The following is a 17,580-nucleotide window of genomic DNA, read 5'->3' on the forward strand; positions in this document are numbered from 1 at the left end:
ATGACCAGAACATGGCAATTAACACATGATCCACCCTATCATCCCATTCTGTTTCTGGAGTTGCACCCCTTGCTGTTTTAGTTAACCGCCAAGGAGGCATCTACACTCCGTGATCGTATCACATTCCTTTTGTTATGCTTTTGGTCTTCCTGACCGTGCAGCCATGCCATGAAGGTTAGTGGATGAATGTTCGGTGAGCACCTTCAGACCCTGACCTGCGAGGCACCCTACACAGGCAAAGCCTGATTTTTTCTGCTGTTCTTAGATCAGGTCATTTAGAACATAAAAGTGACCATACTAGGTCAGACCAAAAGTCCATCTAGCCCAGTGCGCTGTCTGCCGACAATGGCCAATACCAGGTGCCTCAGAGGGAGGGACTGCAACAAGTAATCATCACATGATCCCTCTCCTATCATCCATTTCCAGACAAACAGAGGCTAGGGACACTATTCCTACCCATCCTGGATAATAGCCATTGATGGATCTAACCTCCATGAATCTACCTAGCTCTTTTTTTGAACCCTGTAAAAGTCCTAGTATTCACAACATCCTCTGGCAAGGAGTTCCACAGGTTGACTGTGCGCTACGTGAAGAAAAATGTCCTTTTGTTTGTTTTAAACCTGCTTCCAATTAATTTCATTTGGCTACCCCTAGTTCTTATATTGTGGGAATAAGTAAATTTGTGTGGTGTTGTTTAGTATCCGGAGTTTAAAGGGAGTTCCAGTGGCAGCTGGAATTAAATATCAGTCTTCACCAGCCACTGCTTTCTCCACATGCTCTCATATGCTGGATGACCAGCCATGTGCCTTAGTGCATAGCAAGGAAGTTTGTTCTACTGAGATTATATGCTGCATTCATTACAATTGCTGAGTCCCTACCTGAAATTTCTTCTGATTTTCAGTGATCGCTTCTGGCTACTTCCGTGTCTTGTAAAAAATAATAAAAAGAAATAGAAGAAAAAGACGACGGTGTCTTGCCCTATTGATTGTGAGAGCAGACCTAGAACTGTCATTGAACGCTCAGGGATGAATCCTAGACTGAAGGAGACAGAGTTGTTTGGGTAACATCGCTGGGGTAAAGTCTATGTGTTACCTACCAGTTGTGACTTGAGCAGATACCCAAGTAGGTGGAGTGGGCAACAGGTACATCTTACACTAATTTGCTATGCTTGGATGTCAAAGTCAGCCCAGGCCTAAGTCAATGGGAGCTGCTCTTAGTTATACCGGGACTGAATTGGATCGCACTGGCATTTCCTCTTCTCCAGTGCCTCAGTTTACAACCTGAGCCCCCAAGCCTTCCGAGACCTACTCCAGGGCATAACTTCACACACTGCAAGTACTCACACTGGGCCCAGTTTACATTTACACGGAGGCCACTTTGCTCTGCTTTGTCAGCGTAACAAAGCCTTCAAGCCAGCCTAAGTCATATTTACACTAACGGTAGGGGCCATTTACACTGCCGAAGTGGTGCAGAGTGACTGCACTGCAAAAGAACATTGGGTGCACACTCCATACCATTAGGCATATGAGAAAATCTCGGCAGGTTCTTTCACTGATGGAATTTCTTAAAGGTTTTTTGGAGGTGGTGGCGATGGGTTTTTTAAACTGACGCCAATGAAAAATGCGACCTATTTTCCATAACCTCATTCTCAGAAATGGCTGCAGCATTTTTGTTGAAACATGGGGGGAAAACAAATTCAGCCCGGCAGACAAAAAGGCTGGAAAAAGTCAGCCAGGCGGAAAAGTCCTAAGAAGTCAAAACAGTGATAGATCACTGACGTGCTTAGGTCTGCCGACATCACAGCTGGGAGCTGCAGTTCCTAGCTCATGTCAGTGTACTGGTGCTAGTTTTGCTCAAGCGAGCACCTAAACACAGCAGTGTGGCCACAGCCGCCCAAGCAGCAGCAAGCTGGGAATCACACCTCCTGACTCACCTTCAGCAACTCATAAGAACAGTCGTCCTGGGTCAGACCAAAGGTCCATTTAACCCAGTATCCTGTCTGCCCACAGTGGCCAATGCCAGATGCCCCAGAGGGAATGAACAGAAAAGGGAAGCATCAAGCGATCCCTCTCCTGTCATCCATTTCCAGCCTCTGACAAACAGAGGGGAGGGACACCATTCGTACCCATCCCAGTAATAAGTATTGATGGACCCTAACCTTCATTAATTTATCTAGTTCTTTTTTCAACCCTGTTAAAGTCGTGGTCTCACAACCTCCTCTGGCAAGGAGTTCCACAGATTGACTGTGTGCTGAGTGAAGAAAAACTTCCTTTAATGTGTTTTAGAACTGCTACCTATTAATTTAATTTAGTGACCCCTAGTTCTTATGTTATGGGAACAAATAAATACCATTTCCTTGTTCACTTTCTCTATACCAGTCATGATTTTATAGACCTTCATTCGATCCCCCTTTAGTTCGACCCCCTTGAAAACTCCCCAATCTTTTTAATCTCTCTTCATATGTCACCCATTCCAAACCCCTCCTCATTTGGGCTGTCCTGACCACAGGCATTGCTCTCAGCGCTGTCTGTCATAAAGCCACCGGAGAAGTTATTTCCGCATCCCTCTTCCCAAGATAGCTTCCCATGTGCTATATCTTCCTCACCCCAAGTCAAGAATCAGGCGCCCGGTCTTTAATGAGAGTTCCAGGAGCCGAGGGCCCACAGTTTTAGAAGCATTCCCGAATGTTTATGAGTCCTCCTGTTATTTTTCCTTGCTAGGAATCCAGGTCAGCACTGGATAAGCAGCATACATGGCTGACCGCTCCGGAGCGTTAGAACATATTTGACAGCAGCTCCCTCAAAGACGGGTGTCTATTAATTATGGGAGAGGAAGCCAGTTCCTGCACCATATGCTGCAGCTAGACACAGCAGCCGAGCCAGCACTAGTGCAAACACAACTCCGTCTTATCTTCGCTCGTCTTGGAACATCTAAATCGCATTCCTATGGAAATGAAGCTGGCAGCTCTCGGCCAGGAAACTGGTTTGTTTGTTTCGTTCCCATGCTCCTATTGAAATGACAGATGCTAACGTTGGGGAGAAGCAGGAACCGTCTGCACGTGGATATTCAGACTGGAAAGTGCTCAACCGAAGGGGAACTTTTAAACTAATTACCTTGCCTTAAAAACACAAAACTCCCACTCTCTGGATTTCCTAGGCATCTATTGATCTGGCCCGAAATCCACAAGGATATTTTACGAACAACCATAGTTTATCAACTGGCTCTCTATTGTTTACGTGGCTATAGAAATTTCCACGGACACACAAGCTAGCAGCAGGGCACAGCATAAGAACATAAGAACGGCCGTACTGGGTCAGACCAAAGGTCCTTCTAGCCCAGTATCCTGTCTGCTGACAGTGGCCAGCGCCAGGTGCCCCAGAGAGTATGGACCGAAGACAATGATCAAGCGATTTGTCTCCTGCCATCTCTCTCCAGCCTCTGACAAACAGAGACCAAGGACACCATTTTATCCCCTGGCTAATAGCCTGTTATGGACCTAACCTGCATGAAGCATTATTGGACTAGTAACTATGTGCCAGCATGGGAGACTGAGTGATGGGGGAGTTTGGAGACTTTCATCGCCAGAGAAGGGGTTCCGAAAGTGGCAAATGAAAGCTCCATGGAAACGAAGAGTCTCCTTCCAACTGCCCCCTTGTGGCCTTAAGGAAGCCCTTGCCTCAGTTTCCCTTGACTTCACAGTACAAGCATGTCCTCAAGTGTATTAACCCAGAGTGCAAAAGTCCTAAGCCAGTCCCACAAGGTACTTCCCATCAGTCCTGGGCTTCATCATCTCTAAAAACGCGGGTCCTTTCTGACCATCCTGGCATCTTCTGCCAGACCTGGGCTCTATCAGTAGCCACAGCCCTTCCCTCTGAGACATAACCCCACTCTTCCCGGTGGGACCTCTCAGCCTCTCCGTTGAGAGACTCTCCTGGCTGCTCTGGGACTGCTCCTCGACAAGGAGATGCTGGCAGGTGACCCTCTTGGCTGCTCCCCTCCCTGCAGCCCTCTGGCTCTTGGCTCCAGTATACATCCAGTGGCCGTCTCCTCCAGCTGCACCTCCTGCCTTCCGTCCTCTACAGCACTGGCACAGGGGCACCAGCCGGCAAACCCCTGGCTGCTCTCCTGCTTTCCACCCAGAAACCCCTCTTCCTGGACAAACCGGCCGGCTCTCACTCCTATCGCAGGGATAGGTAACCTCCGGCCTGGGGGTGCAAGTGGTTCTTCTGTGTTAGCCACCGGTGGGCCACCAGATGGTTTGTCTAGCTGAGCGTCTGTGGGCATGTCCCCTTGCAGTTCCCATTGGCTGCGGTTTGCTGCTCCCAGCCAATGGGAGTGGTGGGAAGCAGTGGCCCAGCCTACACCGCTTCCCGCACCTCCTCATGCATCATGCAAGCACATGGCAAGGAACACGCCCTGCGGCAAAGGGATGCCAAGCTAAATAGAGAGCAGAAGAAGTCTGGGAGGGGGGAAACAGGCTGAAAGCGAAGCGACCTACCCAAAGTCTGCCCACTAGACTGCACAGCCTCAGCTCTCATTCCTGAGATTTAGCAGGTAGAAAAAAGGGGGACATGAGCCCCCTGGGACTAACCAGTTCTCCACTTTGAGACTCGCCACACTAGCACCCAATTCAAGATCTGCCCCATGCTGACCATAAACAAAAGCGGTTACCAACCTGGTCTCTGGACGGCTGTAGAGAGATTTCTCGTCGCGTTCGCATTCTTAGAGGACGGGGCCCGTCTCAGAGAATCCACCATTCAGCCTCAACAAAGACGGAAGAGTCTAAACAGATGTGATCGCCATCCCAATGTCCTTTGGTCAGCTGATCCCGTCTTCAAGTTCATTCTTAGTCCTGGTGGGTTCTGTTAAAAGTGAAATCTCCGCTCAGTTCCTGCACGGCTATCAGTAACTGCGCTCATCGAATTATCAATCTGCATCTGAACGAGGGCTGTACAACCCAATGCTCACCAAAGCATGCAATGAGAGGCCAATGTCAAAACCAGACGTGGGACCTTCCACACAGCAGCCTGCATGCAATGTTAAGCTCCAGGTTGAACTTCTCTTGTCCAGCACCCTTGGGACCTGACCAGTTCCAAACCAGAGAATTTTCCAAATCACGGCAGCCCAATATTGTCTCGCAGCATGACCAACACTTCCACTGCTTACTGGGGTTTTAGAAGACATTTAGGGATAAATTAAAGCTAAAGAACAGCACAGAACACAGAGCCAGGACTGGTGGCTGTAAACAAACTTCATGGGACCATGGAAAACTTGTCCACACACATGAAAAGTGGACATCTGGCTAACTAACACCATTCTGGACCACGGATGTTTCTGGACCAGACAGTGCTGAACTAGAGAGGTTCAACTTGTACCACTATTTTATAAAGAATGCCCCAGGCAAATTCCCCCCAACTTTGTTGATCGGATATACCACACACTGGTAGGTTTACACTGCTCAGAGTTCAATTCAGTCACTCTCTTTAAGACATATATTCTGTGCTTTGAAATATACCAGGGTTATTGCCATAATCTTTGTCAGAAGAATGAGATGTATTTCCTCATATATATTCTGTGAAAGATGGGCGTAATACCTAAGGTTTTCCCCTTCACACTGTTCTATCATTTGATTGGCTGGACGTTTCAATTTGCTTTCCATGCTGGTGCAGTTGCCGACCAACCCAAACATGGCACCTTTAAAAGGTTAAAGCGGTAGAGTGCCGTTTTGTCTTTTATAGACTCTGTGGTGCATTAACATTCCCTGTGTCTCATTTTTTATAGCCAAGAGGGCAATAGGAAGAGAACGTAGCACAAATAATGAATCTCTCCTTGTGATCGTGATTGACAGTCAGTTGGTGAAGGACAGAACCTAAAGTGGGTCTACGATGAGACCATGAAACTAATTTCTCTTGTGATATAATCCTGACTCTCAACTAGAGGAGAAATGCTAATGCATTCATCTACGTCTCTAATGTCACTGTGCTAATTTAATACGGTACGGAGGAGATAAATCTCTGAATGCATCTTGCATAGCTAGCATGCATTGTTATGATTTTGTTAATAAGCCATGGAAAATTAACATAGGCATTGCTGGCAGCTTCAATACATAATATGAATGTCATTTATTGTTTTGTGAAATGTAGTTCTGCGCACAAGTTATGATATTGCACTAATTCTCCCAGACAGCCTTGAGTTGCTTGACAAACTAGAAATTTCATCTACTGTTCTCAGCCAGGCCTTTCTCAATCAAGTCCTTCAACCCAGAGCACTGCGGTTCCTGAAAGATGATCAGCAATGAAGGGTTTAAACCAAATAGCTGAGGAGAAGAGGAAAATTTGTTTTTAATGGAGAAATGCAAATTATCCCAATTTGCGTTTGCATCACGGACATACGATAAGCTTGGAAACCGCAGAGTGAAGAGGGAGGAATTGGTCCATCATTTGGTGGTGCTGATTCTCCCCTACCCATGTGGAGGACGGGTGGCTGGTTAATGAGAGGACAGATCGTACATCTAACTCCCTTAGGTATTCGCAGAATCACTAACACCCTGGGGGGGGGGTTATTATCCCCTGGAAAGGGGTGGCACTTACTTCTCACGAGCCCCCTATCTGGTCGATGCTATTTGCCTGCACTCTGTTCTTCAGCTTCTTCGGCGACTCGCGCCTCTGGCTGAGTCACTCTCTAAGTGAATCACAACCTCCTTTCGGGGTTCTCACTTAACAGGGCCCATCTCTGATAGTGTCCCTCCTGACTCTCAGTTTGTTTCCCCACTCAGATAGAGGGATGCCTCCAGGGCTTCCCCTCCTGGAAACAGCAGTCTCCCTCTTAGTTCAGGGCTCCATCATAGTCCCTATTCAGCTCTGCACTTGGAGCTCTCCGTGGTGCTGCTGCTCACTCAGCCAGCCAGTCAGCCCGCCCCTGGTCTTCACTTCTTCAGGACTCCAGAGACCCTGAGTGGACTCTGATCTTAGAGGTTCTTCTTATAGGCTTTCCTGGCCCCCAATTGGCTGGGTTCTCTGCAATCACTCTAGCCTCCTTGGAGGACTACTCTATGGTTTGCTGGGATGCAGTGTGGAAAGATCACAAGCCTTCAGCAGAGGGATTCGGGGCTTGGCCCACTCCATCACAACCCCATTCTACTGAGCGGGGGGGGGGGGGGGGAGAGGCACAGAGCAATTAAATTGTTTTTTTAAAGTTATTGAGATGCCTAATTCACACTGATTTCAAGTTGCTCAGTGAGTGGCCCATGGCCACATAGAAATCTACAGCAGACCAGGGACTGAAACTCAGGTTCCTGAGTCCTAAATGACTCTCCTAAACACCGGACCACCCTTCTTCGTTGGTCTCCACACAAGGCTAGCAGGAGATAGGAGAAAGACCAGTTGCTTAGGGGATTTGGGCTGAGACACCGCACATTCAGAAGACCAAGCCTCACCCCTTCCATCACCATAAAAACCCAGATCCCTTCACCTCAGGAGGATGATATGCTAAGAATTCTGCTAATCTATGGAGTTATCCAGGTACATCTGCTCATCCCATGGGTGTTTTCCACAGGAGGAATTAAAATCCCAGTAAGCCCCCTGTTTTTCAGTCTCTCAATTTGTGAGCAACGGATAGTGTGATACTTGCATGTCTCACAGTCCTTAGTTTTCCACACTCAGATATATGGTTACTTAACGTTTGTACTGTAGCTTTCAGAATGAAAATGCTAAATACGTGTGATTATGAATAATCAATGCTAAATAATAACAATGCCTATTAATCAATTACGTCTTTACTAATATTTGGTTATTAAATCAATCATGATCCAGTATTAATAATTAATGTTAGTAACTATAAATAATCCTATTCATGATTACAGAAGCAGCGTGATTTTACAGCCCAGTAGTGAGTAGAGGATCCAGTCAAGATCACAGCCTCATTATACTAGGCTTGGGGGGGGACAGGGACAGGAAAACACACACACAAAGCCAATCCCTCTTCAAGGAGATTGCCAACTAAGGGCCTCATCCAAAGGCCACTAAAGCTCATGGGAAGACTCCCACTTTCATGAACTTTGGATCAGGCCTCAGATAGGGCCACATCACATCAGGGGTGCAAAGAGAGAGGGAGCGGGGCTTGGGAGGAAAGAGGAGGCGTTTCTATAAGACATGCTCAAATTGGGCTCTTGGAGAGCAGTTGAGGGTGAGATAGGAGGCGGGAGATAGATGAGCAGAAGAGCTGGAGTTGTAGCCACTGGCCTACAAACGGTGGTCCACAGAAAGGTCCAGAGAAAACCTTAGGAAAGTGATGGATCTGAGGGCCAGCAGATTAAAATAACTGGAAACACCAAACAACAACTTGGGCCCTGTTTCTGGTGCCCAAGGAGGAGACGTAGACAAAGCAGAGGGAAGGAGAAGAGACAGAGGGAGAATACAAATATGGCCACGAAGGGAGGACATTCCAAACAAGCACCGCCTTCCTTTGGCCTCACACGGACAAGAGACGCTGTAGCCACGTTCCCACAGCAGGCACTGGCTACCGGCCGTGCCGCTTCTGAGAGACTAGAACTTGTTTTGCTAGGAGAGGGGTCCATTTTGCTCGCCCTTGGTGAGTCAGAGAGGGCCTTCCTAGGCAGGCTCATTAGCTTCCACTGAGTAGCAGGACATGAAGCATCCAGCTAGCGACAGTGGAACTAGAGCCGTGGGGGAGAGAACAGCAGTGTGGGGTAATAACATTTGCCTGGCTTCCAGCATATCCAGGATGTGCAACATGCAGTGTCTTTCAGCATCCCCAGTAAAAAAAAAATGGTCAGCACTCTGACAATTGGTGTGATATTGCTGGAGGGTACTGGAGCTGCAGGGATGGTACAGAAGGATATAATTAACATACAATGCAAGAGGAAGGCTTGTCTAATGGTTAGGTCCTGAGCCTAGGACTTCAGAGACCTTGGTCAAAGTCCTTGCCCTGCTACAGAGTTCCTGTGCGACTTGGGCAAGTCTTTTAGGCTCTCTACTCCCCATAAGTAAAATGGGGCTAAAAGCCCTGGTGTTGCTGTCTCGATAAATATATAACTGGGTGGGAGGTGCACTGCTTTTACAGTGATGGGGGTCACGTATGGTGTATAAGGCTGGAAAATCTGGGATTTTTCTGAGGAACATTTACAATGAACTGAAAATGTTTACCAACCAAAGCAGAAAGAAGTTGGAAAACCAAACGTGATATTGGGTTCAATATTTTTCACTCCCTTCTTCTCACTTTATCTTCTGGAGGGAAAAATAGCTTAGAATCATAGAATCCAAGAACTGGAAGGGACCTTGAGAGGTCACCAAGTCCAGTCTCCTGCCCTCACGGCAGGACTAAGCACCATCTAGACCATCCCTGACAGGTGTCTGTCCAACCTGCTCTTAAGTATCTCCAGAGATGGAGATTCCACAACCTCCCTGGGCAATTTATTCCAGTGTTTCACCCCCCTGACAGTTAGGAAGTTTTTCCTAATGCCCAACCTCAACCTCCCTTGCTGCAGTTTGAGCCCCTTGCTTCTTGTCCTGTCCTCAGAGGCCAAGGAGAACAATTTTTCTCCTTCCTCCTTCTAACACCCTTTTAAGGACCTGGTCCTTCTGGTGCATGAAACAATTTTTTCAATACAAGACAGAGTCTGAGTTTTCTACCCAGGGCAGTGATATCCTACGGACAATATTGAAATTGTGCAGTATAATGCATGTTGATAGTGCAGGGACCAGCGTGAAGTGGCCTCTTCGTATGAACTTCTTTGAGGAATAGCTTAATTCAAGGGCAAATGAGTTCATGCTGTGTCCAGCTAATGCACATGAACAGCTAAAGCATATTGGCATCTTTGCCCCCACTCCCCTCCGCCCAGGAATATTGAAAAGCTGGGATTCTCCATCTGCATATATTTGATACTCACTGTCTCCTGGATGCATGTCAGCTGCAATTAAAAGTAGGACCAGAGGTTTTCCTTTGAGTGTTTGCTCTGCCATACTCCTCCCAAACTCGGTTACTTTTCGCCCTCCTCTTTTCTCTTTCTGGAGCTGTTTTTCCCTTGGCGCTGCTTCAACCTTCAAGTCTTCTGTGGTGTTGCCTCTGCTCTCGCCTCCTTATGCTGAAATGACCTGGCCTATGTAGGCCTAGAACTAGCCCCTCTCCCTCTCAGCAGACGCTGAGAGTAGTTAATTGGAGCCGGTTGCCTAGGCATGGGGGCTGTTTTATTTCTGGTTCCCCACATGCCAGTCCACTCGACCGTCCTGTGTCTCGTTGATTCTTAACCATCGTTTCATGACTGCTCCACCGCCGTCAGGACCAGCCCAGCTCCGAAATGCCAGCTTGGTAACAGGTGCAACAGTAATACACGCAATGCCATAGGAGGCGACCGACTAGAGCAGCTGTGGCCAACCCGTGGCTCGTGACCCACATCAGCTCTTCCCTCCTCAGGGTGCAGCTCATGAAGCACCCCCCCCACCGTGGCTCGTAAAGCCGTCCCCGTGCCCCTGAAAAAGACCTTCTCCCAGCTCCCTGTGCCCTCTTATCCCAGCTGGCGGAAGCCCGATGTGGCCAAAAAGCCTCTAAACACGTTTTCTTAAAGGGGCAGTCCTTTTTTTTTTTTTTTTTTTTTTTGCTCAATAACTTTGCCCTGGCTCTTCGCACTGGATCCACTGATATCTTGGCTCTTTGCCTGGAATGGGTTGGCCACCCCTGGATTAGAGGAACATGAGGCAGGATGCAACCATTCTGAATCCCTGGTCCTCTTTCCGACGGCTGGGCCTTTGCCCCAGCAGAATAACCCATCCACGATTAACCTGAATCCATGAACGATTCAAGATCTGCAGTGCTCCTCAGAGTCGCGGCACGACCCCCTCGTGCCTCTCACTCGTCACGTGGCTCGCACCATACAATCCAGTAGGTGTGTTTTATGCTTGTGTGAAAAATCTCACTTAGAAATCCAGAGGGCCAGAAGGATGAAAGGAATCTTTGGGGGGTAGTTAAGCAGCTGGTTGACTAGAAAAAGGCTGGTCCTGCTTTGCTGAACCAAAACAATATCCAGCCAGTCAGCCTCTCTCTATTCCTCCAGGCTACGTCTAGACTGCCATGATTTTCTGGAAATGCTTTTAACGGAAACGTTTTCCATTAAAAGCATTTTCAGAAAAGAGAGTCTAGATTGGCACGGACGCTTTTCCGCAAAAGCATGTTTTGCGGAAAAGCGTCCGTGGTCAATCTAGACGCGCTTTTCCGCAAAAAATCCCTGATCGCCATTTTTGCGATCGGGGCTTTTTTGCGCAAAACAAATCTCAGCTGTCTACACTGGCCCTTTTGCGCAAAAGTTTTGCGCAAAAGGGACTTTTGCCCGAACGGGAGCAGCATAGTATTTCCACAAAAAGCACTGATTTCTTACAGTAGGAAGTCAGTGCTTTTGCGGAAATTCAAGAGGCCAGTGTAGACAGCTGGCAAGTTTTTCCAGAAAAGCGGCTGATTTTCCGGAAAAACTAGCCAGTCTAGACACAGCCCCGCTGTTTAGCACAGACAAGTACCGTGCAACTTGCTAGTGATGGCTTCCCATTTTCACGGCTCATCTTCAATGGCATTAGATCTTTCGCTATGAAGGGGAGTTGTAAGGCAGGGAAAACCATATGGGACTCCTCTTCTATTTTACTATAAATGGAGCTCCTCCAACGTATGAGGTTATGATGCTGTCATGCTGATTTACACCCCACAATAACATGACAAAGCTTCTGTACAATACAGATGACAAGTCTGTACAGAACTTTGACAACAGGGTGAAAGGGGTGATTTATTTTCAGCTCCAATCCGCAGGAGCACCACGTCCCTTGACTGGTGCTCTTTTTCTTTTTGATTTCCACTACAGATGATTGCACTTTTAGCCCGAGCCTGCTCGCAGGTAGAGAGGTGTAAGTAAGCCGGTCCTGCACATTGTGTCAAGTTGGCATTCCCAGATGACAAACACCATTTTCAACCAACCTGACTAGAGAATAAGTTTCTACTGCTGCCTTCTTGAAGGAGATGTTTTGGCCAAAAAAAACCCCCCATGAGCTGTGTGATAAATAGGCTTGTGCTGTTTCTTCACCCAGCCGCAGCTGGGGAATCGGGCAATAAATACAATTTATTTATTTTAATAGTTTGCTTAGTGAAAGTATTACCAATATGTCCTCAGCTTAAAAACATCCCTGACTGTATTTTACCGTGCGGCTCAGCATTTTCATAGTAATTTACAACTTTAAAAGGGTAAACTCTATTACTCTCTGTCAAACCTAGAATGGGGTAAGTGCACAATGTTACCATGCGAAGTACGATTAAATTTATTGCTGCAAACATTAGTACGTATCGATTTTGTTTATAGCCACCCAAAGGGAATACTAAACCTCTTATGCTTCTGCTGTGGTGACTCTCTCTTATATACAAACCAGACACATCAGTGCCACCTTTAAAACAGCAATCTCCTGTCTGTTTTCCAGAAAACCTTCTGAAGAGAGGAACATGAGTCGTTTTTGTTTGGGGTTGTCATTGTTATTGCTATTCATCAAAGAGATGATTTGGAGGATGCTACATCTTTTGCAATAGCTACAGTTGTGCTGTTTACTTGCCTCTGAAAAAAACAAATATGCCAACGAAAACCAACCACTGCCAAGTTGCATTTAAGCATAATTTTTAGCTGGTCTTTTTTTCCTCAATCAGTTTCATGAAACTGAGATCCTAATAATGTTTTACATGTATCAGCATTCAAAAGGACCTTTTCTTATTCTTAGAGCTTGTGGTAAAATGATTTTTCAATGGAAAATGCAATTTCTGCACACATTTCGATTTTGCTTTTTTGTTTTTAATTTCTGATAGAAAAAAACTCAAAATGAATGTGTTGGGATTAATTTATGAGCCACTGATGCACCACACGCAAACATAGTTAGCGTTCAGCTGACTCAAAACACTGTAATTCAGGAAATGTTTCATTTCCATTCAAAATGCCCAAATACAATGTTTCCAAAAAAAGAATCCTTTCTGAACTTTTTGTTTCTTCAAAAAAAAATGTCATTATTTTGACTTCTGTTCCAATTTGGCATGAAAACCATTATTGAAATATTGGAATTTCCCACCAGGCAGAAATTTCAACTTTCTATCAGCTCTAAATACTTAGTGCTGGTTGAGAAACGACAAATATTTTCCATGAAGAATGTCAAAAAGACATGAAAACTTTGTTTAATTCAGTTTTTTCCACAGCCCCTTTTGACTTTATTTTAACTTGAAGGCCTTTCAATTCTATTTAAAGATTAAAAACCCAAGCAGTTAGCTTCAGTGATTATGGAAGTATCTCATCTTTGGTTTTAAGAAAAAGGGAATTTCTATTCTTGGTGATTGCAGAGAACAGCTTGAACATGTGACCCCTGAGAACCCCCAAAACCAAAACAGAAATAAGAGAGTCTGGAAGCTATTTATTTAAATCTCCCAATTTTCCAGCCAATGTCGCGATTCTATGGAGCATGCTGTTTGGTTTGTGGTACCCCAAAACTTCAAACTCGCTTAACTGCTGTCTGACATCTGAGCGTGTCATAACCCTTAATCTATTTCTCCTCCCCACGGCCCACGAGATAGGGAAGGGCCGTTATTCCCACTGTATGGACAAAGCATAAAACGGATCACGTGATTAGCCTAAGGTCATGACAGACGTTTATGGCAAAGTCGGTAACAAAACCTGTTTTTTCAGTGTCCTGAACTAGCCCACACCCAGGGCTGGCCCAAGCCATTCGTGAACCCCGGGCACGTGTTGCTTCCCCCAGGAGTGCGACACATGCACGGTCCTGCCCCCTGGGTACATGGCACATGAGTGGTCCCGCATCCCGGCCGTGTGGTGCATGCGTGGCCCCGCCTCCCCGGTGCACAGTGCATGTGTGGCCCCGCCCCCAGGCACGCAGCGCATGAGCGGTGCCGCTTCCGCCCAGTCCGGGTGGTAACCCGGTCAGCCTGTAGCTTGGACCAGATCTGCCCACACCCACAGTTTAGCCCACCTTGCCTTCACATGTAAGCAACCCCCTGCCCCTCCATCCCCCAAAGATCAGCCCTTTTGGTCCAGTGCGGTCCGTAGCAAAATCGCCTTTCGCTGAGGCAATGTTACCAAATTCACCTTGAACCACATTAGCATTTTCTACTAGCTGTGACCTGAAGGAAAAACGAACACAAGGAAGCAGTACCCCCTTGATTCCTTTTTAAATCTGCCAAGACTTTCTGACCCCATGTAAAAAAAAAAAACCTCATTTAATCGGCTCCCAGCCTGCCATCAGGTACAAGCAGTGTAAATTTCCCTTCATAAAAGTTTCATCAAAGCATTGGGCTTGCTGGCCTCTCTTTAGATGGAGAAATTACAGGCTGGGGAGATTGGCTAGCAATCATCTATGATTGATAGGTTTGTGGTGGATGGCCTTCATGTAAAAAAAGCTCTGTATTAAATGACCTTTGCAACTGTTTCCTCCTCTATCCTGCCAGCATTTTTTTAACTTCATTTTGTGTGAAGAAACAAATTAGTATTGATTGCTTTGTTGTGTTTACTGCGTCCTCCAGCGCTGGGACCTTTGGTGGTCACTACTGGACTAGAATACATCAGCTTTCATGGCAGGGTACCACAAGCTGATCTGTGGCCAGCCAGAGGTTTGTTTGTTTTTCTAATGCAGCTCAGGCGCTGTCCTTTCGTTTGCAGGTTTCAGACGCTTGAGTTGCATCAGATATGTGCCTTCTCGGTGAAGTGTTGAGGAGGGAGGGGACAGAGAAATGGAACTACTAGGTCACTGGACAAAAACAAAGCTGCGCATTGCTGTGTTAAGGAGAATAAGAATTTAAGGGCAGAAGCAAGGTCGTCCCTTCTGTTATGGTCGTAAAAGCAAAGTTCGGGGGGAACTGAATTCTGGGTAGCAGCAGAGAATGGGGACCAAGAAGGTCACGACTGCAGCTGTTTATTTACTCTTGCCCTGTACCTGCCATCGTCGTTCACACCCGTGCAAATTGGGTGTGAAACACGACCCTTCTGGTAGTGATTTGCATTCACGTTGCTCTGGCGATAGCATCTATGCAGGGCAGAGCAAATATGAGCCTGGCCCGCTGTCGGGTGTCATGGTGCCCCAGGGGTGTGTCTGCTCTGACCACAAGATAAAGGAGATGAAGGAACCACCTGGCATGGTGAGGTCCAAATAACAGTGCTTACAAGACACATGTAACATACACTGCTGCGTGGGCAGAGTTAAGGGGATTTTGGAAATATAGAATACAAAGCACCAATTGAGAGTACTACCCTATTCCTGCATTCAGCTTCCTGCATCAAAAGAGATGCTAATTCTAAAGATGTTCACACTAGGCATAGTGGCACTCGGGCTGTTTAATTGTCTACCTTACGTCACATTTGTCTGATGCTAAAAGGCAGTGTGAATTACACAGATGCTTCTGGGAAGTGATGGTATTTTGTGAACCAAATCTCACAAAGAGGGACGTGGCAATGACTATAGGAAGCTGAAAATGTTGCCTTTACCACAGGGCTGGTTTTTCAGCCTGCGTGAAGGCCTCTGTGTTTGCTGCTACTTTGGGGTCGCTTCCCCTTTGCCTTTTTATTAGCTGTAGCCACTCAGACTGGGAACAGACTTCACAGGTCAGCTGCTCAGGTTCAGATAGGAGCTGCACCGCAGCTAACACCACAGCACCTTCCTCAGATCTTAACTGACCATATGTTCAGTTAAACAGAACTTGTCAGACCATTGGAAATGGCACCCAAAATACAACCTAGATGTGAGCAATTACTTTCTGCTGGAATTGGCCCCGTGCTCACCGAGAGGAGGAAGTTGTGGTCTCGTTTACATGAAAGCAGTGCCTCGAGACAAACCAGGGCCAGGGCCCCATATAAATAAAAGACAGTCTGGACCCCTAACGGTTTACATGCTAAACAGAGACACGGCCTGACAAGCAGGAGGACCACGGAGACCAAAGCGTGGCAAACAGACTTAGCAGCCACTGGAACACAAGGCATCTTATTGATAAACTAGGCAAATATAACTTAGATAGGGCCACGATAAGGTGGGTGCATAATTGGCTGGATAACCGTAGTCAGAGAGTTGTTGTTAACGGTTCTAAATCCTGCTGGAAAGGGATAACAAGTGGAGTTCCTCAAGGGTCTGTTTTGGGACCCGTACTGTTCAATATCTTCATCAATGATGTAGATATTGGGATAGAGAGTACGCTTATTAAGTTTGCAGATGATACCAAACTGGGTGGGGTTGCGACTTCTTTGGAGGATAGGGACATAATTCAAAATGACCTTAGCAAGTTAGAGAAATGGTCAGAGGTAAACAGGATGAGGTTTAATAAAGAGAAATGCAAAGTGCTCCACTTAGGAAGGAACAATCAGTTCCATACATACAAGATGGGAAGCGACTGTCTAGGAAGGAGCATGGCGGAAAGGGATCTAGGGGTCATAGTGGACCACAAGTTGAATATGAGCCAACAGTGTGATGCTGTTGCAAACAAAGCAAATATGATTCTAGGTTGTATCAACAGGTGTGTTGTAAGCAAAACTCGTGAAGTCATTCTGCCGCTCTATTCTGCACTAGTTAGGCCTCAGTTGGAGCATTGTGTCCAGTTCTGGGCGCCACATTTCAAGAAAGATGTGGAGAAATTGGAAAGGGTACAGAGAAGAGCGACAAGAATGATTAAAGGTCTAGAGAACATGACCTATGAAGCCAGGCTTCATGAACTGGGCTTGTTTAGTTTGGAAAAAAGAAGATTAAGGGGGGACATGAGAGCGGTTTTCAAATATCTAAAAGGGTGTCACAAGGAGGAAGGTGAAAATTTGTTCCTCTTGGTTTCTGAGGACAGGACAAGGAGTAATGGGCTTAAAGTGCAGCAGGGGAGGTTTAGATTGGACATTAGGAAAAAATTCCTAACTGTCAGGGTGGTCAAATATTGGAATAAATTGCCAAGGGAGGTGGTGGAATCTCCCTCTCTGGAGATATTTAAGAACAGGTTGGATAGACATCTGTCAGGGATGGTGTAGACGGAGCTTGGTCCTGCCTTGAGGGCGGGGGGCTGGACTCGATGACCTCTCGACGTCCCTTCCAGTCCTATGATTCTATGATTCTATGTATCAGATTGGCTAAGGGCAAGATTTTTCAAAGACCCCAGGGGCAATTAAACTCCTAACTCAGTGGTCACCAAGCAGTCGATCGGGATCTACTGGCAGATCTTGAAGCCTCTGACAGGGGATCCTGACTGGTATGGCCAAGAGGCTACCAAGTGCCAGCGCTTCAGCTGCCTCTTCCCCCACCCTTTGCCTTGGAGCTGCCCTCCTCCTCCTTCCCCCTCTCCCCCGGAGCCTCCTGCTTGCCGTGCAGTGCAGGGCAAGGAGAGGAGGGGGTGCCTGATGTCAGGGTGCCCCCCCTCCCACCCTGTATCCTATCTTCACAGAACGGATTGGGGACACGGCCTGGGATGGAGAGAGTTTGCTGGCTGCTTTTGGGAGTGGTGCAGGGTCAGCGCAGGGGTGAGCCTGGCTCAGCCCCACTGCACCCCCACCCAGGAGCCACCTGAGGTAAGCAGGGCCCA

The 17,580-nt window shown here is 46.9% G+C and overlaps 1 long non-coding RNA gene across 1 annotated transcript in view; it reads right to left on the reverse strand.

The window, feature by feature from the left end:
• Nucleotides 1-17,580, reverse strand: part of LOC142829392 (uncharacterized) — a 133,624-nt gene that overhangs the window by 35,619 nt on the left and 80,425 nt on the right. The window contains exon 2 of the long non-coding RNA XR_012903784.1: nt 4,676-4,862. This is a non-coding gene — a long non-coding RNA (uncharacterized LOC142829392). The remainder of the gene's footprint in view (nt 1-4,675; nt 4,863-17,580) is intronic.

The sequence above is a fragment of the Pelodiscus sinensis genome, chromosome 5, assembly GCF_049634645.1.
Source record: "Pelodiscus sinensis isolate JC-2024 chromosome 5, ASM4963464v1, whole genome shotgun sequence".
NCBI classification, from domain to species: Eukaryota; Metazoa; Chordata; order Testudines; family Trionychidae; genus Pelodiscus; species Pelodiscus sinensis.